Below are 27,411 nucleotides of genomic sequence, written 5' to 3' on the forward strand. Positions count from 1 at the left end.
CTCACGTAATAAAAAAAATCTCATGAGTCAACCTGCTCTGTGGTCCACTGACGGTAGTAACTACGTGGGAATTTCTACTTTTTGAGGGTGGGGGCCTTGTGCCATGTTAGTAAAAGCAAAGATTAGACTATGGGCCATTTTTCCACATACTCCATTGCCAGACACTCCTCTCTGGTCATTTTGATCACTTGAACAAACCAGTGACTTAAATGATATCAGTAGAGACCGAGCCTATGTGATATCTAGGATGCTATTTCATGGAGAAGTTGAGTCATAGAACCTCCCTAAGAAAAGGTTGTGGGCTGTGGTCACTTGGCCAGCTCCTTCTTTAATCTCCAGCCTCCTTGAATATGGTGCACAAAGCTAATTTCTGAAGAGAAGTATAAATCAGCAACAATCCTTTTGTCACACGCTGAAGCCTGGGCTATATATAAATAACTTATAGTCATTTTCCTTGTGTGTTCTTTTTTCCATTAGGAAGATGGGATTCTTCAAAGCAACTTGCTATTTTAAGACCTTGGACATTTCTAGTGCTTTCACTGGGTTGCTCTTGAGCCTTGACTTATTTACAGAGAGATGCTGAGCTGAGATAAGGCTACTTAATAATCTACCAACTCTTACTAAACACTTTATCTCCATATCCTTGGTGGAAGACAGCAGTAAGCATGCTCAGATGCAGCTTTAGATGCTGCTACATTTTTGTACTAAAGAAGGCTACTTGAACCTTGAGTTATACAGAATGGCTTCAGTGGATGGATTCTAACATTGCTAAATAGTTATTAAAAGCTTTCAGGTAAAATCTGTAAGAAGGGGTCTGAAAGAACATTTTATAATTCTCATCCTCACAGTAATCTTGCAAGATCAATAATATTATTATTCCATATTACAGAAGAGGAAACAGAGGGTCAAATTGCTCGTATGTAACAGAACCAGTATTTGACACCAGGTCAGCACGATCCATCACATCAATTACTCCCACTGTCCCCACTGTGCCACCGACCTACAGAGTCCTGGGGATCCAGATGAAAGAAGGAACTGGGGCTGGCCCGGTGGCTCAGGCAGTTGGAGCTCCGTGCTCCTAACACCAAAGGCTGCCGTTTCGATTCCCACATGGGCCAGTGGGCTCTCAACCACAAGGTTGCCAGTTAGACTCCTCGACTCCCGCAAGGGATGGTGGGCCCCGCTCCCTGCAACTAAGATTCAACACAGCACCTTGAACTGAGCTGCCGCTGATCTCCCAGATGGCTCAGTTTGTTAGAGTGCGTCCTCTCAACCACAAGGTTGCCGGTTCGACTCCCACAAGGGATGGTGGGCTGCGCCCCCTGCAACTAACAATGGCAAATGGACTTGGAGCTGATCTGTGCCCTCCACAACTAAGACTGAAAGGACAACAACTTGACTTGGAAAAAATCCTGGAAGTACACACTGTTCCCCAATAAAGTCCTGTTCCCCTTCCCCAATAGAATCTTAAAAAAAAAAAAAAGAGAGAGAGAGAGAGAGAGAGAGAGAGAGAGAGAGAAGGAACTGCTTTGCCAGCAGGTACTACAAATACTTGAAGTTCAAAATTAGTTCACATGTCAAATATGTATTAAGCACTTACTGTGTGTTAGGCACTGGGCTAGGACCTGAGAATAACCAGTTAAGTTACCATCTTCCTTGAAGTGTCCCTAGTCTAAATACTCAGGCAAAGAACATCAGTCATTGGGAATCTACATTTATTAACAAGGCAAAGGGGTTTACCCTTCTTATTTTAGGCTTACACACACACACACACACACACACACACACACACACACACACTCACACACACCCCACTCTCATATACACACACCAGTCAGGCCAAGTTTTTGTGATGCGTTTTCTTCTTCAAACTCACACTTGGGTTCACTGCAATCTGCACAAAATAATATTAATAAATGGGGGGAAATATTGTCCTCTTCTCCTTCCCTGTCAGGGATAGGTCAGAAAATGGTACCACCTCAATTTGGGAAAAGAAACCTGGATAATTTTAAACAGAGATATATGTTTTTTTAAATGTATTTATTTGTTCATTTTTTAAAAAAAAATCGTATTCACTATAGAAAAAATAAAAGATAGAAGAAGAAAAATTATATCACACCTTCCCACCCCCATAAGACAACAGTATTGACATTTTGCTATTTACTCTCACGAACGTTTTTTAGATACATGTATGTAGACACAGGATTGTACCCCAGATACTGTTTTATAACTCACTTTTCTCATAGTATATCATAAACATCTTGCCATGTAAATATATACATATCTATATATATATATATATATATATATATATATATATATATATATGTATATATAAAGTATCTACATATTCTACTGTTGACTCTATCATGATGTATTTAATCAATTGCTACGGTTGAGCATTTTTAGGTTGTTTCCAATTGCTTATCACTATAAAGGATGTACTGCCAAACATTCTTATCCATTCATCTTTGTGCAATGATCTGATTATCTTTCTAAGGATACATTTCTAGGCATGGAAGTGCTGCTAGGTTAAAACTGTGCACGTGTGTGAAGGATTTGGGCTCTCCAGAAAGTCTGTAGCACCTCACATTTTCACCAGCGGAAGAAGGAAGGGTCCTTTTTCCCCAACTTTCTCTAACAAGCAGTGGAGACTTGACATTGTAGTGGAGGAGGCTTAATCCTAATGACTGGACAGGATGGGAGCTGCTGCAGAAGTGGGGGCTTGGGCAGGCTTGGAATAAAGGCATCATTGCCTGGAGGCTGGAGCCTGGACTTCGTGACCTGCCCATGTCTCTGTTGGTTTGAGAATTCTATGAATTGCCTGATTTTCAGAGCCAAACAGGATTCCAGGAAGCCTTCCCTCCTCCTGGTCCTTTGTTAGTAACAAAAACATAACAAATAAGAGAACCTGGGCCAGTTTAAGCCCCAGGAAGCTATTTTTGCATCGGGACACAATGAGCGGTGCGGTACTTAGAAGCGCAGGTACAGTCTTGATCCCTTGTTACAAAGGACCCTCACAGCCCTAAGTGGACGGTGTAATAGGGAAGTAAGCAGATGGAAGCACTGACCCCAGGAGACCCAGCGAATGGAGCGCAAGTTAGAGGAGCTTGTTCTGTGTTACCAGAGGCAAACACTGCAAACTTAGGAATTAGAATGGTGGAAGGGACAAGGGGCAAATTGCTCACTTCTGGAGAAGCCCAGAGTCATGGTGTCTTTTCCCTGGTCCCCAGGGCAATAGTAGGTCAATGTGAAAACATGGCGGCTGTTCTGGGACCACTGGCATTGAAATGTCCCTTGGCCACTGTAGAAACTTAACTGTCATCTTTTAAACTTTTACCTCTCACTCAGCACTCTCCTGCATATTTGACCTATGCCCTCTGTTTCAAAATGTTTTAACTCTACCTTGTGGCTAAGTGTGGGTCACTGGTAAAACCTCCCTCACTTCCCCAGGAATCAGCATGCCCCAGTTCTAGTCCTGGTTCTGTCTGTGTGACTGTCAGGCAGCTCTGGAACTTCACTGAGCCTCTGGTTCCTTAGGCAAAACCTTAAGGACAAGTAAGAGGGCCCAGGAGCGACGCTTCTAAAGTTGAGAGGCAGAAGTCATCGCTGACATCACCCCTCTCCCCACTCCTTTCTCATCTCCCAAGTTCCCTTCCCTTTTTTCTTCCTAAGTGTGGAGCTCTTCCCATCAAAGCCAATGAACAGGGGTTGGCCCTGCTTGCAAATGGCCCCACCTGCACATGGTGATACTAGTAGGTCTTGCCTCCCTTGACCTCGTAGAGGACTGTGCAGTGAGTTCTCCAATAATCCCAATTTATAGAGGAGGAAATCGAGGCAGAGAAAGGCAAAGATAGGGCTAGCCTGAAAAGTTAACAAGTTGTCAAAAGCCTAAAATTACGAGGCTTTTAGAACAGGGCCTGACACACAGCAAACACTCTAAATACAAGCTCTAAGTTACAATTTGTTGTGACTCTTACTTTTATCACTGTGAGCTCAGTGGGATGTGTACCTAACATACCCTGGGCTGCATTTGATTCTTAGAAAAGACCCAATAAATGGTGACTGCTTCATGATCAGCACAGCCTGAGACGAGGATTGTTTGATACCAGCAGTACATTTTTTTCATACATTTGGAGTCACAAGGCTCCCCAAAGACTCTGGCCCCCCAGATAATTTCCTCCCAGAACTCTTGGCCTCTGCTAAAGACTTCTTTATAGGGAATTTATCTCACCCTTTCCCCTGGTTTTTTTCCCCCTCTTCACTGTGCATTCCTTATCACCCTGCTTTAGTCCTCGCTCTCCACTTCCTTCTATTATCTCTTCTGTCGCCCACAATGGCTTCCACTTTGCATACAGCCACTGCATTCTGGCTCCTTCTCCCCTGTGACTTTCTTTGTCTCCACACTCAGTCTGATACACACATCACAGGAAGGTCAGGCATACCTCTTAGATATGCATTTTTATCTCCTGCAGTTGGAAAACAATCATTGCTGTCCTCTCCATACTTTCTTTCTCTGCTAACTTTTCCCCTTTCTCTCTACAACTTCATTTTTTTCCCCTGAAAAATCACCAGTGGTTTGTTTTCACTTTTTTCTTTTTTTGGTCCTACATACTAACTTAATGACAGTTTTTGCAAAATGTGTAAAGACCTGGGGGACTGGATAATCACTTTTTATTTTCTTTCATATGTCTTTGTCATTTGGAAAAATGCATGTGTATTTCTAGCGTGGCCCCTTCCCCTTCTTTTGTGAGCTCACCCTGACAAAGAATTGCTTTAATGATGGGGGCAACACCTTCTAGCTTGTCAATAAATCACTCTAGTGGTTTCTCAGCAACCAGTTCCTTTACAGACCTGGAGGTCCATGCACACTGAAAACATTTCTTATTATTTATCTTAAGCTTCTTGGAAGTCCGCCCATATTGACACCCCCACCTGCAAATGAGACTCCATATAATCTAAGTCATGGCTGATGTTTAATGCTTTCTCTCTCTCACCTCTGATGACTTGTACATTCTTGACTCTCTCCCTGTCCGCTCATCTCAGAAGGCAGATTTCCTAGTTGGTATTTGCATGCAGAGTATCCTGACCTGTGAGTTTTAAGCAGAACTCAAACTATCAGCTACGGTTACAGTCAATTCTTGATCATGAAGGTGCAAATTTTGTGGATGGTCTATTAGTCTCAGGCTGGCTTTCTATAACGTTTAGCAAAAGTCCATCTGCCTCATTATACTCCCAGCCTCCTTGTAGTGAGGTGGGGTCACATGACACAGGCTGGCCAATGAGCTGTGGGTGGGAGGGATGTGCCCCACTTTCAGGCCAAAGCACGGAAGAGCCAGAGCAATTCTCCAGCTATCCCTCCACCTGCCCCATGACCCAGGAGGTCTTGTGCTGATCTGGGGGAGCCATAAGATAGAAGCAGCATGGTGTGTTCTGGACCCCTGCTAAGAACAGGAAATAACTTGAGTTAAGCCTCTGGGCTTGTTGGTAACACATGATAACCTCACCCATTCTAATATTCTAACATTCTATGCCATAGGACCAGGGTTGGCTCCTATGAGCTAACTTCAATATGCTCTGAAAACCTACATTAATTTTATTGTTAATATTGTTCCATATTTGACATAAATAGAAAATATCAGTTACCAAGACACACACGCAATGTGTACCATTGTCACCACCTAGAGAGGCGAATACATCAATAGTTAGATTCAAATAAACATGTAGATACGGCAAAGCATTGTGGAGGGGACTAGGATGCAAAAGTTCTCAGATGCTTAAGCAATTGCAACATTAATCACTTAGAAGAGCAAGAGGAGAAAGATATAGGCTGCACCCCAAGAGAGACCTAGGTGGATTCCAGAATTAGAAACATGCACAGCCACTCAAGGCCACATCATCATCAGGAGAGAAATTCCATTCCTAAGACTCATAGTCATGTGATCCACAGGCAGATGCCTCTTTATTATGGCAGCTAATGCCCTTTGCCTTTGGAAACTATGTTTAAACACAACAATGATAAAATGTCAAACAAAACTTGTAGAAAAACTACAGATGGGTAATTGTTTTCAGTGGAGTACGAAATATGGAGTGGAGTCTGTACATAATGTTTACGACTTCCAGTTGTTTTTTAAAAAAAGTCTCAGGGATATATTGTACAGCATAAGGAATATAGTCAATTATGTCCTAATGACAATGTACAGTGACAAATGATTACCTGACTCATTTTGGTAATCACTTCATAAGGTATATAAATGTTAAATAATTATGCTGTACACCTGAAACTAATACAATATTACATATCAACTACAATTAAAAATAAATTTTAAAAAATACATCAAAAACACATATCATAATGGAAATGTGGATAATGGAAAAATGGATACATCCAAATTTAAAATTAAAAAGTTTATACAATAAAGTAAAACGAAGAGTCGGAAGTTGGACAAAGATATTTGTCAGCGTGTAATTAGCGAGGGATTCGTATCCAGAATATATAAAGAAGTCTTTCAAGTAAATACATAAAAGACCAAAAAAGTAGAAAAATGGGCAAAGGATATACACGGGAAACTCACAGATGTGAAAGCCAAATGACTAAAACTGTATGAAATATAGTCACCCTATCTGATAAGCAAAGTTATACCACTAACACTGGATTTTTAGCGAAAATCTGGTCACCCCTTAGAAAAGAGGACTTTGTCCCCAAAGCAAAGATATACTTTGAGACAAAAGAGAAGAGGCTTGGATTTCTGTGGCTGAATCAGTACCCACAATGGCAAGTCCAGGCCTTGCCAAAACATGGACCAAGACTTCCTTGAGAGAGCTCGAATGCCTTTGAGAAAGCAAGTGTCTTACAGGGGGATTTCTCTAGACCATGTGATCCACTTGCTTTGAGTGGCCCCAAAGCACCAGGAGGAGTATGTGTTAAGTCTCCTTGCAACAGATGTCCTCAAGACAACATCTGTAATTGGGACAGCCAGAGAAACTTCCTGAAACTATTGTAAAATGTGTCATCCTGCTGCCATAGACCAGGCCGCTGGGCTCATGCCCAGTGTCCTCATCACCGTAGACAGACTGCAGTAGTTCATTCCTTGTATGGAAGGAATGAGTTGTAATTGTTGGGAAAATTTATGTTGAAAAACTTTGCACGTTTTAATGTTGGCAGCCACTTATTGGAAATAAGATTTATTAGTCCTTTGGTAAGATGTTATGCTGACAGCTTTAATCGAGGACAAAAGCGTTAGGAAGCCAATGAAAACCAACTTTCAACTCTAGTTCTCTCAGTGACCTACTCTTCCCCAGACAGCTCAGCACAGGGGCTAAGAATGAACTCTGATGCATTTGGGGCAAGTGACATGAGCTCTCTGAGCCTCAGTTTCCTAATCTGTGAATGTGAAAAATAACAGTGCTCTTTCGGCTTTGGGGAGGGTGGATAAGAGCAGGCAGGGCACAGAGCCTGGCACATAATGAGCCTGCAGTCGATGATGGTGCGTATTACTAATGAGAGTAATGGATTGTCCATGGGATGGACAATTTCCGTCCATAGGGGTGGTTGTGCTCCCGTCTCCTGAGCTGTAGGGTAAATGCCTTGGACTGTTTCTCCACCAGTGGCCCTCGTGTGCCAAAAACCAGTCCCAGGCTTGCTCACAGAGACCCTTGTGACTCTGGGCTTGTATGGGTGAGACAAATGTCCAGGGTAGGGAGGGGAAACAGCATATCTGTACTTATTGAAAAAAGAGTTAATACTCACAAAGGGAGGATTTCTAATCTCATCCTTCCCCCACGGGTCTCTGCTGTGTGTGTTATGTGCCATTGAATTGGCTCTGACTCCTGCCCACCCTATGAATGAGTGACATCCACAGTGTCCTGTCCTCACAGCCCTGCTCAGCTCCTGTACACTCGAGTCTATGACTTCTTTTATGGAGTCAGTCCATCTCACATTTGGTTTTCCCCTTCTCCTGCTGCCGTCTATTTTTCCCAGCATTATTGTCTTTTCCAAAGAACCTGCTTTCTCATGATGTGCCCAAAGTAGGATGACTTCAGTTTTGTCACCTTTGCCTCCAGCGATGTTTCAGGCTTAATCTGCTCTGGAACCCACATCCTTCTGGTGACCCAGGGTAGCCATAGAGCTCTCCTCCAACCCCGTATTTCAAATGAATGCATTTTTTTCCTATCAGCCTCCTTCACTGTCTAACTTTCACATCCTTACATAGTAACTAGGAATATGAGGGTGTGGGAGATCTTAGCCTTGGTCTCTAATGACACATCTTGGCTCTTTATGATCTTTCCGAATTTTTCCATTGCTGCCCTTCTGAGCCTCAGCCTTCTCTTGGTTTCTTGGCTGCACTGAACCAAACTAAGTAAGATCTTTCACCATTCCAATATCTTCATTTTCTGTGTAAAGTTAGGCATGTCCTCTATAGTCATGCACTCCCTGACCCTCCTCAATTTGTCCACCCTCATTGGAGATTTTTTGTATCTACTCCTGTCTGAAGGTGGAGGGTGGATTAGGTGACACTCCCAATGCCCTAACCCTGATTTAATTTCTTCCATAGCCTTTAGGACTATTCAACATGCATCATATTTTTTCTTATTGTCTCTGCATCAGAATGTTTATTGTGTTCACTGCTGTATCCCCAGCATCTGATCAGGGCCTGGTGAAGTGTAGGTGTGCAATACATTTTGTTGAAGGCATTGAATAAAATTCAACTGAGTGAAATCCAACCTTGCCCAAAGTCACTATTACGTGTGTCCCTCCAAAATTCATATGTTGAAGTCTGAACCACAGTATGTCAGAATCTGACTGTATTTGCAGATAGGACCTTTAAAGAGGTAATTAAGATAAAATGAGGTCATAAGGGTGGGCTCTCATCCAATATGACTGGTGTCTTTATAAGAAGAGGAGATGAGGACACAGACATACACAGAGGGAAGGCCATGTAAAGACATTGGAGGAAGACAGCCATCTACAAGCCAAGGAGAGGGACCTCAGAATGCAACCAGCCCTTGACCCCTTGACTCTTCTGACATACTTTTAGCCTCTAGAAATGTGAAGAAATAAATTTCTGTGGTTTAAGCTACCCAGTCTGTGGTACTCTGTTATGGCAGCCCTAGGAAACGAATACAGTCACTGAGCGAAGGTTCTATAGCAAAACTAAGGTCTGGATTTTATTAGCTTGAAGCACTAATTCTTTAATAGTCTACTCTTTGGAAACAGAGTATCCTCTTTAAAAGTTGAGCAAATCCCCATGGGGTCCAAGGATTTGAAAGAGTGTTCAGAGGACCCAATCACAGCTTTGCTCTTCCTTCACTGGAAATGTCAGAGAGCACAGTGGCACACTAAGGCTCATTCCCTGACAAGTCCTGCTCTCCCCTGGCAGGCCAGACACCTCAAACAGCTGTTTTGGGCTCCTGACGAGGTCTTATGTGGGACTGCTTACTGCACAGACAGCATTTCTTGTTTACTCTGGGTTTTGCTCCAATGGAGAAGGGAGGTGACAGTCATCTAACTGACCTTCTTATTTCCCAGTCATGAGATGTCAGCAGTGCTATTAATGCTTTCTGTGTTCAGGGCTCTGGGCTGGGCACTGGGAGGAGATAGGGAATACAGTTGAGCTTATTTCCCTAGGGAAACCTATAGTCTGGGAGGAAGAATAAGATTTACAATCTTGAAACAAAGACACAGGCACACCCAAAGCAGAATCTAGTAAACCTTACCTTAAACTGTAGGTAAACAGATGTTACAGTAATTCAGAGAAGAGAGAAGGCTCTGAAGCTGGAGGGGAGGGGAAGAGTGGCCAGGAGCAGCGTCTCCTATAATTGCAATATTGGAGCATATAGTTGTAATGTAATATTACAATATTGGGACTGATAGTGGAGTAGGAATGGGGTGAAGCATCCCAACCCTGGAGAAGAGCAGAAGTCAATGTCCACAGGAGGATGTGAGCATGAGATGTATTTGTCCTGTCTCGTTGAAGAGATTTGAGACATAGCAAGATGAGCCACCCATTTCCACACTGAATTCCTGGAGGAAATGTGCACTTACTTCCTCTGAGTTAGTTTCAGTTACTTTGTTTCTGACTACAGGTCTTCTGCTCAAAACCTCAGGTAGCCTTCTGGTGACTTAGGGGAGACCGCATGGAGCTGCCTTTTTTTTTTTTTTTTGCCCTGTTACTTGTAGACCCTAGTCCTGCCACACAGGCACCACATCCAAACCCTGGCCCTTGAGATCCCAACACTTAGCAGCGTGCACAGGTAATCCAAAAGAAAGAAAGTGGGCATGACAGGAAGAACTTTTCTCATTAGAGGGTGAAATAGTAAAACTACTCAGTCACTCATCCTAAGTCTTCCCAGACAGGATAGAGCCCCAAGTTGGCCTTAAAACCAGTTGTATATCAAAGGTGGGATGGGAGAGGGGAGAAGAATTCCAAGAGCTAAGGCATAGCATGGATTTAAAAGCACCGCTAATAATGTCCTTGGGTCTCTCCCAGACTCATCAAAACTCCTCTCCTGGGTGTGTTGTAAGAGGAGACGGGGAGGGCAAAGATCTCTGAGATGCTCCTGAGATGTGGTAGGCAGGACAGAGCTGGTCTTCTTGGAGTAGCAGGGTGAGGGTCATGTGAAGTGATGACGTGATGATGGATGAGACACAGGAAGCCAAGTCAAGTTTTAATATTTGCCTCTAAAGCCAAGGACTAAGCTTCACCATCAGTACCTGTCACCTCCCCTCTTCTTCCCAGTCGTGCACAGGTCTGGCAGAGCAGGCAGGAAGTGAGACGGGGTTTGCCTTTCTAATGAGTGTATTTCCATTATCCACAATTCCTTTGCCCCACTGCTATGGATAAAATGTTATTACTATTATTCCTACTGTTCAAATATTTGCTCAGAAGCTTTATAGAATGTTCTCCTCTGAAACCAGTGGTAAATTAACTCATTTACATATATACTTTGGAGCTGCATTGGAATATCACCCTGTACTTTGACGCACGATATTCTCTTTCTTACTGATGGCAATAAAGAATAGAGGCTGAGAAAGGTCAGTTGATTTGCATAAGATTACACAGTGCTGTCTCATGGCATCAGAATACAGGACTTGTAGTAGAGGTCTCTCAATTTTTCTTTTGCAAATAAGGTCTGAGATGTAAGTAGGTGCAACTACAAACTAAAAATAATGGCATTATCACAGCCCTTAGCCATTTCAGGTGAGATCTTTCTGTGGGTCACCATCTCTATGAACCCATCTCCTAGTTCTCGTATCTATAACAAGTTCTCTGTCAGTTTGTTCTTTATTGCTGTGTGGGACAGTTGAAAATGTGAATTTATTTGAGTTACTTACTTCTTTCTAGCCGTAATCAAGCTGCAAGATATGTGTTAAAATTCCAATCAAGAACCTTAGAAACTTTTTTTTTTTTAAATTCCCTTAAGCCAATTTTTCCAACGTCAAGAAAAATTTGTGACGAGCCTTCAGGCTATCCTCTGTTGAGTGCTTCAATTCTAATGATAGATGGTTTTACTAGATCTTAAACACTCCCCGACTTCTCTTAATTGACTGGATTTGGCTCTGTTCCTAGAATCAGCTCCTTGGTAGCCTCTGACCATGTAAATTGTTCAATATGTGGAAGGAAGGTGGCAATTTCATGTGACTTTGAGCAACACATTCCCTCCTTATGCCCACTTTGTTCCAGCCCGAGCAACATACTAGGAAATAAGATCCCCCATGATTCTCGCTTAAAATGGTTGATCATCAAACCCTCACACGACCCTTTTAAGAAAAATTAAGCTCATGCTTCTTCCCGGCGTATGGTATTTCTCAATCATTTGCATTTCTCAGCTTTTACAGATTAGTAAATATTTAAATGCAAGGATTGTGGAGAGAGATATGGGCAGATGAGACACTGGTGGAAAAAGTGAAGATGCAGAAGAGAGAAGGGAACAGAAAAGCAGGAATAACAAGAGGGAAGGAGAAAGAGAGAGAGAGAGAACAAAATGAAGGCAGTTATCATAGAGTGCCTCCCAACACTCCTTATGAGAAAACTAAAAGGAGGATAATAATTGACTCTAAATTTAACACTTTTTGATTTTGCACCAAGGGGTTAGGTATCTGTGACACTCTGACCAAGGGTGTTTGGCCACAGGTGGCAGCTTTAGCAATTAAAGGACCGCAATATAAAAATGTTTTGGGTTTTCTCCAAAATTATCTTTCTCCAGACAGTCCTAGTGGAAGTTCTACTACCTTGGTCTTCTGTGTTTAATTTGACCTTAAATAAGTATTGGTATTTACCTGCGCTGTCACAATAATTGCCAGGTCAATGTTTTCTGTCTCTGGATTTATTTTTGTGGGGAATATCCATCTTGAAAGCAAGTATTTACTGGATATTGTATGTAACCAGAAATATGAGAAGGAGGGAAGATGGGCTGAAAAATAAGGAAGAGCCAAGCTTGCCGTTGAGCTCCTGTGGGAGTGACACTGATGACGGGTTCCCTCAGCGATCAGCATGACCAAAGCCATTCATTGGCAGACTTTGTTCTTCCCTGACTTATGAAGAAGACAGGCCTTAAGAAACCATCTTAGCATTTCAGTCCTGGTTTCTCAGGACTCTGCACGTTATGTCACGTAGTTTGTGAGCTCCTCTAGGAGGTGACATCTTGGCCCCCTCCGCATGTTCAAAGACTCTCTTCACTAGTTTTCTTCTCACATGGCTTGTCCCCCTTGATTTTTTTTTTTTTTTTTAACCACCGACCACAATATGTGCCAACGTTTTTCTCCTAACCCCTGACGGTCTTATAGAAAGTTTCTTTTCCTCCTTGCCTCTTCCCACTTCTAACTGCTCTTTCTCTCTGTATAGCCTCTTCATTTCACCAGCCCTGCAAGAGCAGGCTGCTCAGAGCAGCTTCCAAACCTGCTCAGAGACTGAAGTGAGATGTGCAAGGATGCTGCTTTGCCCACTCTCTGGTGGCTGGCTTCTGTAGCCCTCCTTCCACCTCACTGAGCCTGCAGTAGTACGTAACATTCACCTGGGAGGGGAGGGGAACACTTAGAGCTTATTTCACATAGAGTCTGACCATCTGTGGGTTTACCACACATTTGCCATTGCGCTACCAGGAAGTTCCTGTGGGCCTGACCCAAATCTGACATGTGCATGCTGAGGTCTACAATGACAGACCCTCTTTGGGGGAACTTTATTCTTGACATCTCCAAATCTCCCTGAGAACTAGTTTCCAATTTTTGATTCACCTGAAGGCCTCATAGCTCTGAATACTTACACCCGGATAGAAGAAGATGCTAAGATCAATAATGATAAACACGGACTGAAACCTTTCATTATAAACTCTAATCTTTGAGTCATTCAAATCCCCACAGTGCATCTGAGTATCTCTGTTGCACCTGTCACACATGGCCTGTACTGGAAAGAGGTTTGGCTACGTCCATCTTTCCCAATCTCGCAGCAAACTCTTAGATCATTGGTGGCAAATAATCGGCATGTGGATTGCCACTCTCTATCACTAAACCAATTGTAGGTCTGACTAATAAATCATCTTTTCTTTGCCAACACGCCTGGTTTCAATCTCAGAATCTTCTTTTTAACATACCGTGTTTCTCCGAAAATAAGACCTAACCTGAAAACAAGCCCTAGCATGATTTTTCAGGATCACATCCCCCGAACATAAGCCCTAAGGCGTCTTTTGGAGCAAAAATTAATATAAGACCTGGCCTTATTTTCGGGGAAACATGGTAGTGTTTCAGTTTATCATTGTCAATTAATGGAAGTTTGTACCAAAGATAAAACACTTTTGCTTTATTTATCGCAGACCAATGTTCTTAAAACTGCAAGTTACAACCCATTGATGGGTATGTTAATTTAGTTGGAAACAAGGAGCATTTAGGAAGGAAGGAAGCACAGAAAGAAGGAAGGAAGGGAGAAAGGTAGCTCTCCAGGTGAATCATATTCAAATGAAAGTCAGTGAGGCACCTCTCCAAAGACCTGTGATGGATAAGGAATGGATATTAAAGAAATGGAGGTTGATTGACTGAGCAGCTTTTAAGACTAAAGACGATAGTTACCAGCAGATGTAAGGATGGGACCCTTGGAGCCCCCATTTCCCTGAGGCCTTGGGGACCCACAGGTTCTCTGGGCCTTAGTCTCGCTTAGGGAGCACAATAGAAATCAGTCATTGCTTCCCAGTGACATCTCTCTCGTTTGGTAGCCTCTCATGGTAATAAAAATGCAGGCTTGAAAATTTCTCAAGGGAGGGGCTACCATGTTTCCCATAGTGCAGGTGAAGAGGGCATCGTGTAACCGGAAGGGAACCAGACCAGGACTGGAAGAGGCTGGAGCGACTCACCCTCACAGGGCTCAGTTTTCTCATCTGTAAGAGGAGGATCATAACTGCTATCCTGACCACTTGTTGTGGAGTTCGAATAAAGTCCTAGGTGTGAAGAGGTGTGAAGAGCACCAGCCTCATTATCTGGACAGTCACAGCTGCTGGGGGGGGGGCGGGGAGGGTTGGAGCAGTTCGACCATTTTGCCATGAGTACCTGCAAGTACAACAAAGGATTTTAAAGGCCTTTACAAAATTATGAAGTTTATCTTAAATAGAGAATGAGGTAATTAAGCTCATTAGCAGAAAATAATTTGCTCAGCTTGTGGAAGGTCAGTGGCTCGAGTCTGCCTGCAGAGCACAAAAGGCAATGGAGAAAGAGGTGGAGTTGGAACAGCCAGTCCAGCCCTGCCCAGACTCTCTTTTTTTGTTTTCACTGGCAGCACTGCAGAGTCTGGTGATTTTGAAAAGATGGCAGTGGGGCCCCCGAATGAAATAATGGTGGACAAGTAGGGTCTCTGGGGAATCTATCTGCATGATCATTAATGTAGGGAAAGTGGGGTTGTGATGGTCTCAGGTGGAAGCTCACATCCAGGCAGAATTCTATCTAAAAACTGTTCCTGCAGATAAAAAGACTGGCCCTGAAAAAACATCTCTCTCTAACATATGCTCACTCATTTAATCAATAGGTATTGAGTGACCACTCTGTGCCATGTATCACAAGTCAGAAAATGTTGCAGAAGAAAACACATTTCTTGCCTTTAAAGAGCATATCTAATTATATCAGTTCCTCTCTTACAGCCCTCAAGGACTCCCATGACTTAGAAAATGACATCTAAGTAAAAAAAATGTGTAGTTGCCAGCAGTTAGGAGGGAACACAGGGAATTTTTAGGGCAGTGAAACTATTCTGTATGATACTATAATGGTGGATACATGTCCTTATAAATTTGTCCAAACCCATAGAATGTACAACACCAAGAGTGAACCCTATGTAAACTAGGGATGTTGGGTGATTATGATTTTTCAGAGTAGGTTCATCAATTATAACAAATGTACCACTCTGGTGAGGGATGTTGATAAGGGGGAGGGTGTGCATGTGGTGGGGGCACGGGGAGGGCATGAGGTACATGGGAAATCTCTGCACTTTCCTCTCAATTTTGCAGTGAACCTAAAACTGCTCTTAAAAAATAAAGTCTATTAAATAGAAAAAAAATAAAAAGAGCAAGGATTCCCACTCTCACAGTTTTAGTCAACATAGTACTGCAAGTCCTAGCCAGAGCAATTAGACAAGAAAAAGAAATAAAAGGCATCCAAATCAAAAAGGAAGACATAAAATTGTCTGTTTGCAGACGACATGATATTGTATATAGGAAATCCTAAAGACGCCACCTCCTTACGGATACCAAGGGGGGAGGGTATCAGTTATAAGCATGTTAGTTCCATGGTAAACAGCCACTGCGCTGAGTTTTCAGGAGAGTAAATGTTCTGAAGCAAGCTTCTCTTCAGGGGCCTCAGAGAAGCTTCTCTCAGAATTAGGCAGAGAGCCCACAAGTCCTGGCCAGCTGTGCCCTCAGCACCATCACATGGCCATGGCCATGGGCATTAGAACAAAACAAAGCCTTTCCCATGTACAATCCAGGCATGCTGGGAATTATACAGAATAAAAGCACCCATGTTTGGGAAACTCTTATCAAAACAAATTATACTTTTATGTTGTAGAACTTCTCAGCTTCTTTAACATATTAAGGTGCTTTAGAAATTTTGAAAAGAAAAATAAATAAAGCAGTATTTCCCAAATGTATTCGACTATAAAACCTTACATTTTACAAAGCATTTCATGGAACTTATGTTGCACAGAATATTTTGGAAAACACTGAAGAAAAAAGAAGAAATCTAAAACTTACCAGTTGCCTCTCACATGTTTGCATTTTTATGATGAGCATGTAAGCATTTGAGAGGGGAGTTTGGAGACAATGGACCCTCCCTTCCTGTAAAAAAGGGGAAATGAATACCTGATTTTTAAACCTCAAATGTCTTGCTGGGCTTTCTTATATTTTTCCTTCTTATAAATGCCAACAATGATGAAAACAGATGATGGACTAATCTTTCTGATCCAATGATATTACTGGGATCCAGACTGATTTTGCGCAATTCAAGAAAAATACACACTTCACAGAGCTTACTTCTTAGGAGGAAGAGATCTTTGTCTTTAAAGCCCTCTGTGAATTTTCAAACAGCTAGGGTCTGAACCATGACTGTCAACTAGAATTCTTTGGGGACCCAGTTCTTATCTTATTCTGTTGGCTTCTCACTTACCTGAAAGACCTGAACCAAATGTAAGGCGACAGTGTGTTGTGTATTTAGATCTATCAATAGATATTTTAAACATTTAACCATCTCCCCATTTAGCCAACATGTACAGAAAACTATCTGGGACCCAACATTGTTTCAAAGGGATAGAAAGATGGTCTTGTCCACATATGAAGATAAGTGTATATAGAAGTATTCCATCTACCGGCTGTTTTAAGCTCTTGGATCTTTCTGTGATTCCTACCCACATCAGAGATAGTCAGTTCTACATAAAAATAAAAAATGAGCATCTGACACTTTCATAACATTTACAGCCACTTTCTTGAACCACCACACATACTGCTTTTAACTTCCTTCCAATTGTTTATATTCTGATATCCTGCCCTGTCTTCTCTTTCTCAATCTTGCCTCACCATTTAGATCTAACTGAGAATCTCAGCTCTCCAGCATTGGTCTTTTCCTTTTCTATTTGGCCATGATCTGAACAGTCTCTCTGGTTCTGCTGCTCCTCCCACTCCCATTTTCAGCCCCTGCTGCCTTTGAGAGGCTCCCCTCTGTACCTTCTTGCCCTACTCCCCCCTCCCTAAAAGGAAGCCTGCAGATTGATGGCCCTGCCCTCCCACTAACACAGAGCTTGCAGTTAGCCCTGCTTGGAGGCGATTGGCAAAAAGCCTGTGAATGGCTACACTGTTGGCCTCCTCCACCCCCACCAGCAGTGCAACATTTATCTCCAGGTTGAATGGTGGAATACAGGAAATACTCTCCAAAGAAATCAAGCCAATCTGCTTAGAAGGGCCTAGAGTTCCCAGAGTGGAAGTTGATGCCCGAGAATAGGGCCCTCCTTGTTTTGGCAATGGTCAGAGAATGGATTCAAATTTCTGAGAGAAATGGTTTGAACCCAGACTTCCACAGCTCACAATACATTCTAAAGGGATGCCTACAGTATGTCATGCACTGCACACCTGCCCAGACAGGTAGTCAGGATTCTTAGGATAGAGAAAAGCCAGAAATGGCAGAAGTAACCCGTATGAGCCATCTATATTGATCAGTTGAATTTTTCATTCTTAAATATGAGTGGACAAGCAAGGATCAGTAGCCATTGAGGAAAATAAACAGCACAAAAAGGGAAGGTAATCTGCTGGTATGAAGATGGCTATTTAAGTCAACACTTTCTTCTTTCTAGAAATCATCCAAAAGCAATGCAAATTTTTAAATCCAACAAATGATATTTTTGGTGAAAATAACAACAATTATAGTTAGCATTTATATAACAATTACTACATACCAAGTACTGTTTTAAAAACTTTATATATACTAACTCATTTAACACTGCACTAAGTAGTAGATCCAACTATTGTACCCATTTTCTGAAGAGGTTAGCGAGGCACAAAAAGTTAAGTAATCTGCGTAAGATCATAGAGATAACAAATTAAGAACTAGAATTAAAACTAGTTTGATTCTAGAGTTCATGGCTTTAAACTGCATACATTGTTAGTATCCTCCAAGACAGATAGAACATGCACATTCTGAAGTATGTGCAAAGTTTAGTAAAATCAAGCACAAGGCAGAAATGAAGAAAAGAAATACAGAGAATGAAGAAAGGTCTCGATATTGGCATATCTCAGAAAGCATCAGCAAAAGCACACTATGGAAAGTAAGCAATGCACTCTGAAATGCAAAATATATCTATAAATTCCAACAATTAGTGGTTCTAAGGTAAACAGGTCTGGTGGTAAACAGAGGCTCTCCCGTATCTGGTTGGTTCAGAGTTGCAGAGGAGTTTGGGTTAGAAAAAAATTCACACTTTGCAAGTCATATTTTCAGGGAGCGACCTTCTCTGTGGCAGCAGGGAAGACTTGGGGTTGTGAAAAATAGCTAGTCTTGGTGACTTGCAAACACACACCCCACCCGACTCCACCCACAGAGACCTAATGTCTTTAGGAAAGTAAAACTTATTAAAAGGCAAAAATTAAACAAGAACTTACAAAGCATTCAAACAAAGATATCCAAGAATAAGAGCAGCAAAATTTGATAAGAAATGAACAATACTTACTAAAAAATTATTTCCATGAAACAGATGAAAGTTGTGAATAAGCATTTCTCCAGGAATTAAAAATAATTCATTGAAGCAATTGATTCTGTAAAGCAATATCACAAACTAATAGTGTAAAAACTCAAGGAGGAAAAGTTGTAGGGTGACAGGAAAAGATAAAATATGAGCTGGCTGAATTCAGAGAAAAAGTATTAGGTTGAACCATATGAAATGTTTGTATTTAAAAAATGGTTAGAACTTGGCTTTTACATATGGTTAACACAGTAGAAGAAAAAAGATAAAATGAAACCGAACCATCTTAGAATAAAAATAAAGTTGGAAAAGCATCACACATTATCTAGAGTGTGGAAAAAATATTAAGGACAAAAAATATTAATAAGAAAAATGAACAAAATGAAATGGAAATAAAAGATCAAGAAGAAATAAAGAAAAATATGATACATACAGAAGAGATAGAAAGGAAACTCAATGTTCACATAATTGCAGACCCAAAAAAGAAAACGAAAAACCAAGGAACAGAGAAATATTTAAAAATATAATATAGCTAAAAATTTCCTGAAAACAAAACAAAACAAAAACTGTGAATCTATATATAAAAGGGCACAAATGGTTGCCAGAGAAAAAATGATCAATGGCAATCAACACTGAGTCACTCTAGTAAAACTTCTTTAGTCCACAAAAAAGAAGATCAAGTCACTTTTAAGTGGGTAAAACTAAGAATAGCTCCATATTTGTCTTCAGCAATGTTCAATGCCAGAAGATAATGGAGCAACACTTACATGAGACTCAAGAAAAGAATGACTCAAAAGCTTTATATCCACCTAAACTATGTTTATCTACATATAAGCAATTTGAATACACAAATGAGCCGGTCTTGAGGAAACCACTAGAAATGAACTTTGGCCAATTAAGTGAAGACATCACAGTAAAATGATGTGCTGTGAGAATTCAATATGTTTACCTATATAATCAAGATATAATCAAAGGTGGGAATTGCAGTGACACACCAAAATGTAAATATTTTGGTCTGGCCATGTGGAAAAGTTTCAACTAATAAAATTAAAATGGGAGGAAAAAAGAAAATGGGAGGCAAATTAATTTTGTTGATTGAAAGAGGCAAATTAAAAAGTTTCAACAATATATGGGAGTCAAAATATATCATTTAATAGTATAAAGGTAAATATAAAAAGATATTATTGACGAATATCAAGTACAGTGGTACCTTGGTTTTCAAACGTAATCCATTCCGGAAGACTTTTTGAATTGTGAAACGTTGGAAAACAGCCGACAGCTAGGCCTCAGCATCTTGCACTCAGCGGAAGCCATGTGACATGTTTGACTTCCAAGGTATATTCAAAAATGGAAGTTTTACTTCCGGGTTTACGGCGTTCGTAAACCAAAATGTTCGTCAATAGAGACTTTCAAAAACCAGGGACCACTATAATAGTAGAGAAAGAAAAGGGTGAAAAATGAAAGGAAACACATTGATTTTGTCATTGCTCATAAGGAACTAAAAAATAGAGGACCAAAGGTATTATCCATAGTTATAATTATGAAGGTAACCACTACAGTATAATATAAACCTCCTTAAATATCAAAGAAATAATATTCCCTTTTTAATTTCTTTTCCTAACAAAACAAAACAAAATTACTATTATTCAGGGAATCTACCTTCCTCCATATGACCATGTGCTGCCCTAATCCCAAATTATCCAAATGATAGAGAATTTGTACCAGGACTGGGGTGATGCAAGAAACAGACCGTACAATTAGGCTGAATGGAAGAGAGAAAGGTTGAAAGCACGGAAGACCCCAGAATTCCTTGTGGGGAAGTTGGTGATTCTTGTTAGATGGTGGTAAAATAGATAGTCAGATTGCCACCTGCCATATGCTTACAAAGACTGGAGTATCAGGGGAAAGGCTAGGGAAAATCAGAATTTTGGCATCTCTTTTATTTCTTGTACACTTAAGTCAGGTTATACATGAATGGGATCGGCCCAGACTAAAGGTGACCTATCTGAAAACAGCTTTGAAAAAGTGAGGTGCTTTCTGTCTGTCTATGCTCTGAGATCTAAATTGATTTTGACTAAGAGTCCCAAAACTTGAAGCCTTTCAGGGTTGAAAAGCAGAATTCTTTACTTTTAGATTAAAGTCAGTGGGAGTAGAAGCAAAGAGGCAGGAGATTAAGCAGGAGATAAGATTGAGCCAAACTATAATCTGGATCCCCAGGCCTCTCCCAGCACCTCCTGTTAAGCATTCTCCATTAGACAAAGGAGACACTCATGCTTATTGTGAAGATGCTGGCTGGGAAAAATCAGATTATGGGTGGTATCTCCCTGCCAAGCTATTGTTTCAAATTGCCTCAAGGCAGAAGCCATTGAACTGAAGGCCAGGGTGATGGACAGAACCCAGAGGCCAGATGGGGGCTAGGAATTCTCAGACTCAAGGACTATGAGTAGACAAGGTCTTTTCCCCATGGACTTGAACGGGCACAAATTGATTAGAAGCCAGCCTAGTTTTTAAAAGAAATATATTATGGGCTGTTTAACACATAAGGCAATACCCAGACCCTAAACTCACACCAACAGAAAGTGAGCTGCTAAGTTTCTGCAGCCCCCTAGAAGGAGTATTCTCAGTGCGCGTCTCTGTTTTGGCTTCGAAGGACACTGAACAGCAGCGATTCTCCAAAGAGCAGGACCAGGAGCTGCCTGACACCACTGGGTCCCTCCCTCAGCCAGGACACAACCATCATGATCCCTGTTCTGTGACCCCGTGACCCCTGGGTGTTATTTCCCATTCTTCCCATGTTAGAAGAAGAGGTTTGAGTGCAACTGTTCGATTCTGTCTCAACGACTGAATGCTGGGTGTTGCGTGCTAGGAACACATCCTTTACAAAAAGTCCCGCCTTCAAGGAGCTTGTAGTCTCCATGGGAACGCAGACACGTAAAAGGTCATTGCCACACTGCACACACAGGTGAACCATAAGCTCAGTATGAGGTGGGTGGGAGGCACGAATCAAGGCTTCCCAGCTAATGTGAACCCTAAATTGAGATTTGAAGGGTGAAAAGGAGTTAGTCAGAAAGGAGGCCGGGAGCCAGGAGGGTGCAGCCAGAGGGCACTCTTAGAAAGCCCTCCCTAGCAGATGAGAATGGATTGAAGGGAGGCAAAACGAGAGGGAGATTAGAGGCCAATTGGGTTGCAGCTGACAGAACCCAGCCTTGAATGCCCGACTTTGCGTTTTATTCTTCCTTGGCTTTGTGGGCATATCCTGATGTCCCTGGGACTTTGGTCTGTACCAGGACTAGAGCTTCAGGGAAAGTGAAAGCAAGTCTTCTGCAGATGCCTAGTTCCCTTCTGTGTCATTTGTCCTTGAGCCTTCCTGGCGTTTCCGGAAAGCTCTCCAGCCAGGAGGCCAGTGCCTCCTGCTTGCAGAAGACTCATTCTGATAAAAACTTGAGTCCTGATAAGCTTACTTCCTCACACCTCTGATGAAATAACCATGAAAATTCTTTCCCCTGTGAGCTTTCAATACTCAGCTACCTCCCAGACTAACATCTCCACTAGCCAAATACGACAAGAAAACACAATTTCCCTAGGGCCATTTTGTTCCCTGGATCTTTTCCATCAGTAGAACACAGAGTAATTTCATTTGAGCTCCTTGGTCATCCACACTATTTAGAAGGGACTTGAGAATCAGAGGCACTTCTCTGAGACAGATTTCGACTAAAAGGAAGTATGTTCTTGAAAAACTGGCTACACAGAGAGCAGCAGAAGTTTCTGTCAAATGGAATCTAATAGAAAACCCTGCTTGAAATATTTATAAAATCTGTTCTAAGGGCACTTTCCAACCCACTAAGGAGTCCCTTTGCACGAATGTGTAATGTACGATTGCAAAGAGGCCTCTTTACTGGGACCCCAAGGTCTCACAAGAGGCGTTTGCTTCAGACAGGAAAGAAAAGTGGGAGATAAGACCACACATCCGCTCAAGTATTTGCATTTGGAGGTTTACATTAAAGAGAATCTGTTTGCACTGTCCTGATTGGGGATTTTCAATTAAAGCTGAGTCCACCAGTTTTAACTTGTTGGTCAGAGCAGAACAGCGGATGGTATGCCTCAGGGGTGGCCCCAAGCCATGGAGGCTGCCATTGGAGGAGCTGACCAGAAGAAGGGAAGGGAGAATTACCTATTTCCTGGTGTTTGCAGGCTCAGTTTTCAAGAAAAATGTGTGGGCAGCTCTTGGAGTGGAGGCCCCTCCAGGGAAAGACAAAGGGTCCCTCTCACACTCTCTCTTGCTCTTCCGATTATGTCCACCAACAGATGGAGGGACAAGTAAAGCAGTCAAGGGGCAGTTGGCAGGATAATAAAGGCAGCCGCAGCCGGGAGTGCCTTGACTTTCACGAAAGTGGAAAGCCCTGATAGTCCTCCCTCAGTGGCTGACATTTTGGAGTGCCCACTCTGTGCTGGTCTCTGGGTAAAGTGTTTCCATTGCTGTGTTTCATTTATTCACTTATCCATCCCCCCTACTGCCAACAAACCCATGAAATAGATACTCTAATTTTATCCCCAATTTCTAGCTGAAAAAACTGAAGCTTATTGAGATTGAGAAATTCACAAAAAGTAAGACAGCTGTCTAAAGGTAAAGCCAAAATTAAAATTCACATCTGCTTGACTTCAAAGCCCAGGTTCTAAACCACTAGGGCAGACAGTGTCCCTTTTAAAGGAAAATGAGATCACTTTGTCTTATAGCTCAGTCTGCCCTACTCCCAACTCCAGGAGACCAAGTTCGAAACTCCATTTGATTGGCCAGTCAGTGAACTTGGTGGCCATATTACAGGGAGGGTCCCCCAGATAAGCAGTTATGTGTCTAGAGACTGATTTATGAGATGGTGCATTCTAAAGGAAAGTGGGAGGACATGCAGCATTTGGTTCTCTGCTCATTCTCTCTCTCCCTCCCAGAAAAATCTACCTATTTACCTGCCATCAGGTAAATGGCCTGCTAGGTAGAAGTAGGGATCACTTGGTCAGCAGACAAAAACACATAGAAAATGTCTTTCCTGAGCATTGTACCAAGCACTGTGGGAAGAAACAAAAGAGAAGAAACAGATGACCTCAAGGACTTTTCTGTCTAGTTGGAGAGACAAGATAAACATACAGGGTGAACCATCCAAGTGCCTTTCAATGCAACAGACAAACATGAGCCATTCCAACCAGTGCAAAGGAAACAAGAGCACAAGAGCAAACCAGTGTGTGTGGTGAAAAGGGGATGAGAGAGGAGGGGGCCTTCCTGGAGGAGTCTTGCAAGATGGGTGCTTAGAAATGGGTGGAGGGTTTAAGAAGTACAAATTGGTAGTTACAAAATAGCCACAGGGATATAAAGTACAGCATAGGGAATATAGTCAATAATATTATAATAACTATGTGTAGTTCTGGGTGGGTACTAGACTTATCAGGGGGATCACTTCATAAATTATGTAAACGTCTAACCACTACACTGTACACCTGCAACTAATATAATATAATATTGAAAGTCAACTCTAATTGAAAACAAAAAAATGTGTGTCCTGCGGGTGGGGAAAGAAATGGTGATCTGGAGCAGAGGAGGGAGAAACTTCTGGAAAGTCTAACTGTGACCACACTCTGTAAGACTGCTCTTCTGCCCCTGGGCCACACAACAAGAGGTGAGACTAGGCTCCAATTTGGGAACCTGACGCTGCCTACATCCACTCTCACCAACCCCCTCAGTGCTCGGCTGGCTTGACCCCTTTGTTCCACACGTCTCACCCCATGGTTTTATAAACCAAAGCCTGTGCCTCCCCGGGGCCCTGGGGGTTTTGCACAGAGCAGGTATTGCCAGCGTTCTCCCAAAACCTCATCTTGTGGCTGCCATCACAGCTGTTCAGTTATATTGACTGATCATGTATTCCAGAAGAATTTGAATTGTACTATGAGGAGTTTTGAAGCCTTCAAAAATTAGAAGATTAATACATAAAAGTGTTTGGGGGAGGGACTGGCTATCAGCACACAGGATTTCACACCTGCTGGTAGCCGCCCACCCTGGCTATGTGTTGAATTCATTCTCCACATTGCCTCTCCCTTTGAAGGAAAATGACTAAATGAAAACCCAACCCCCTTTTCCTGTAGGGCTGACAGTCGGGCTCTTGGGAGTCTCTGACCTGAAGGTGACAGGAAGGGCTCCTGTACATTGATTCATAGACGTCCAGTGTTTCTCAAAAGATGTTCCCCTCCGTGATCTGCACCAAAATCGGGAGGTCAGTTTAAAATGCCGATTCCAGGGACTTGCTGCAAAACCATGGCAACAGAATCCCTGGGATCTGGGATGGCTTTTCAATGGCTCTCCAGCAATTCCCATGTGCAGAGGAATCTGAGAACCTCTGATTGAGTCCATGGTTTGCAAATGAGAAAAACAAAGTTCTAAGCTCAGTTCTTGCCTTACACTGTACATCATTACCTAGACCCAATAAATGCGGCCCTGAGTTTAATGGAGTGGAATGGAATTGAACTGTGGCATCGTGGTAGCCCAGGGTGAGATCCCAGACCTTCAAATACCCTATGGAGAGGAGACCTAAGAGGCAGAAACCTGCTTCCTGGTAGCACCAGGCGTATCTTTAGCGCTTGCCCATTTAGCCGGACAGTGGGTCCTGTGACAGCACCACCATAACTAGTTCTGGGGCTGAGGGTGAAGCATGCTGGGGATCCACTGAAGCCACAAGGGAGGCAAAAGAGAAGGGACCTTTTGGGGACACAGAGATCGATCATTCCTCTGTTCCAGCCACCTGCGCGGGGATTGACCAAGCTCTATCTCTAAAATCCAGACAGAGGGAGGAGAGGAGCTCCAGGCTGGTGGGGGAGCACTCCTCCTTGCAGGTGTCCAGAAGAGGAAGATGAACATCCAATGAGAAATCTCAACACAAAAGGTAGCATTTCCATGAAGCATTATTTGGATTCACTGTCACAGTGACGAATCCACTGTTATCTCTCTCTCTCTCTCTCTCTCTCTCTCTCTCTCTCTCTCTCTCTCTCTTCCCCACAAATAAAAAAAAAAAAAAAAAAAAAAAAAAACATTAGTTACAGGGAAAGTAGACCATAGTCTTGGGAAAATTCCCGGCTTTCTGAAAATATGTTTTCTATAAGAGGCTGGAGAGACTCACTACAGAGCAGATGGTAATTGTGTTGTGGTGCCTGGATCACTGAGTGTGTAGAATGGGGGTGTGGGGGGTCAGAAGGGGGAGGCAAGGGGCTGCCAAGAAGACTCTACCTGCTTCACCATTATGCCTGGGGCTGGATCCTGAATCAACAGAATCACATATAATACATGCCTTCAAGAAAGAGAGAAGGACAACAAGATGGTGAGTTGAAGGGAGTTTAATCTGAGGAGAAGTTGGGATAATTCTCTTAGGAAAAGGGCAACATCACAGTGCAGCCACCTTCCCCCATCAGGTCTGGCAACGTGCCTGTTTTCCAGAAAGTTCTGGAAACACAGTTAAGTTATTCTGTCCTACTTGCTCCTTATCTGAGAGAGGGAAAATTGATTTACCTCTGGGCATGATAGCAGCACCTCCTGGGAGGTTCCCAGCTGTGGAGACTGAAACATCAGAGATAGTGCAAGGAGGGTGGGAGAGAGGAAGAAGTAGTTCAATCAGGCCAATAAAATGAAAGAAGTGATACTAGTAGTATTTATGACACCTGGGAAACTGCGGACCATCCCAGGTAGGATATAGCAACGTCTACTAGAGGTGACCTTGGCTAGAGCTTGGACAGGAGGAAGTGGGAGGAAGCAGGGCAATCGCACTTAGGCAGAGGAAGAACTTCTTCTCTGACCTTGGCCTCCACATTCTACAGGGTGGGAACTAGAAAAACATTTCTTAGAAGCAACAAGAGTTTGCTTTCTCTGGGAGAAGCTGAAGAAAAGGGGAAGCTAGTAAATGAAAATTGAGGAAGCTCAGGGCCACACACTGGCTGAGAGGAATCTGGGAATGGTCATCAAGCATCGTAAACTAGTGCTTACTCAGCATCTTCCCCCATCAAGGGCATGTAGTACAGGCTCTAGATGCCACTGAGGCCACTGCATCCCAGGAACTTCCTTGGAGCCTGAGAAGAGTGAGTGAAATAAAGAGTCAGGACTAAAAAACGCAAACAGCCATATGCTAGTGTGAACCAGCCCAAAGACATCCATCTCTCTATGAGAACTGCAGACCCACGAAGAAAGATTCATTTGATGTGAATCCCTACAAGGAATTTATCTGCTGAGATGGCCTCCCCAAGGTCAAGTGAGGGCCCAAATTTTATAAATACTACCAGTTTAGAGGCCATTTTCTGACAGGAGCTCCTCACGTACTTTGTATACCAGGAAGAACCTCAGACTGAACTCTCGGCTTCCCACAGTGCACCTCGCTTGTTTCTGTATCTGAGTCAACCTCTGCAGGGATGTCCTTATTTCATCTTTCTACCAATGAACTGAGACCTGCCTTGTCCAGTCAGAACTATACAAATTGTATTCTCATTTGCATGTATACCAACCAATCAGAACAGTACAATTTGGATACCTCATTTGCATAAAACAGACCTAACTGGTAACCTGGGTGGGAACTTTGACTATAAAATAATAGAAATAATAGAACCTCCTCCAGAGAGATAAGTTGAGAATTAAATAATATAATGTATGTCATGAGCTCATTACAGGGTCTAGCACAGATAAGTGCTCAAAATT

This window comes from Rhinolophus sinicus, chromosome 11, assembly GCF_057876585.1.
Source record: "Rhinolophus sinicus isolate RSI-liver-muscle chromosome 11, RSI-T2T, whole genome shotgun sequence".
Lineage (NCBI taxonomy): Eukaryota > Metazoa > Chordata > Mammalia > Chiroptera > Rhinolophidae > Rhinolophus > Rhinolophus sinicus.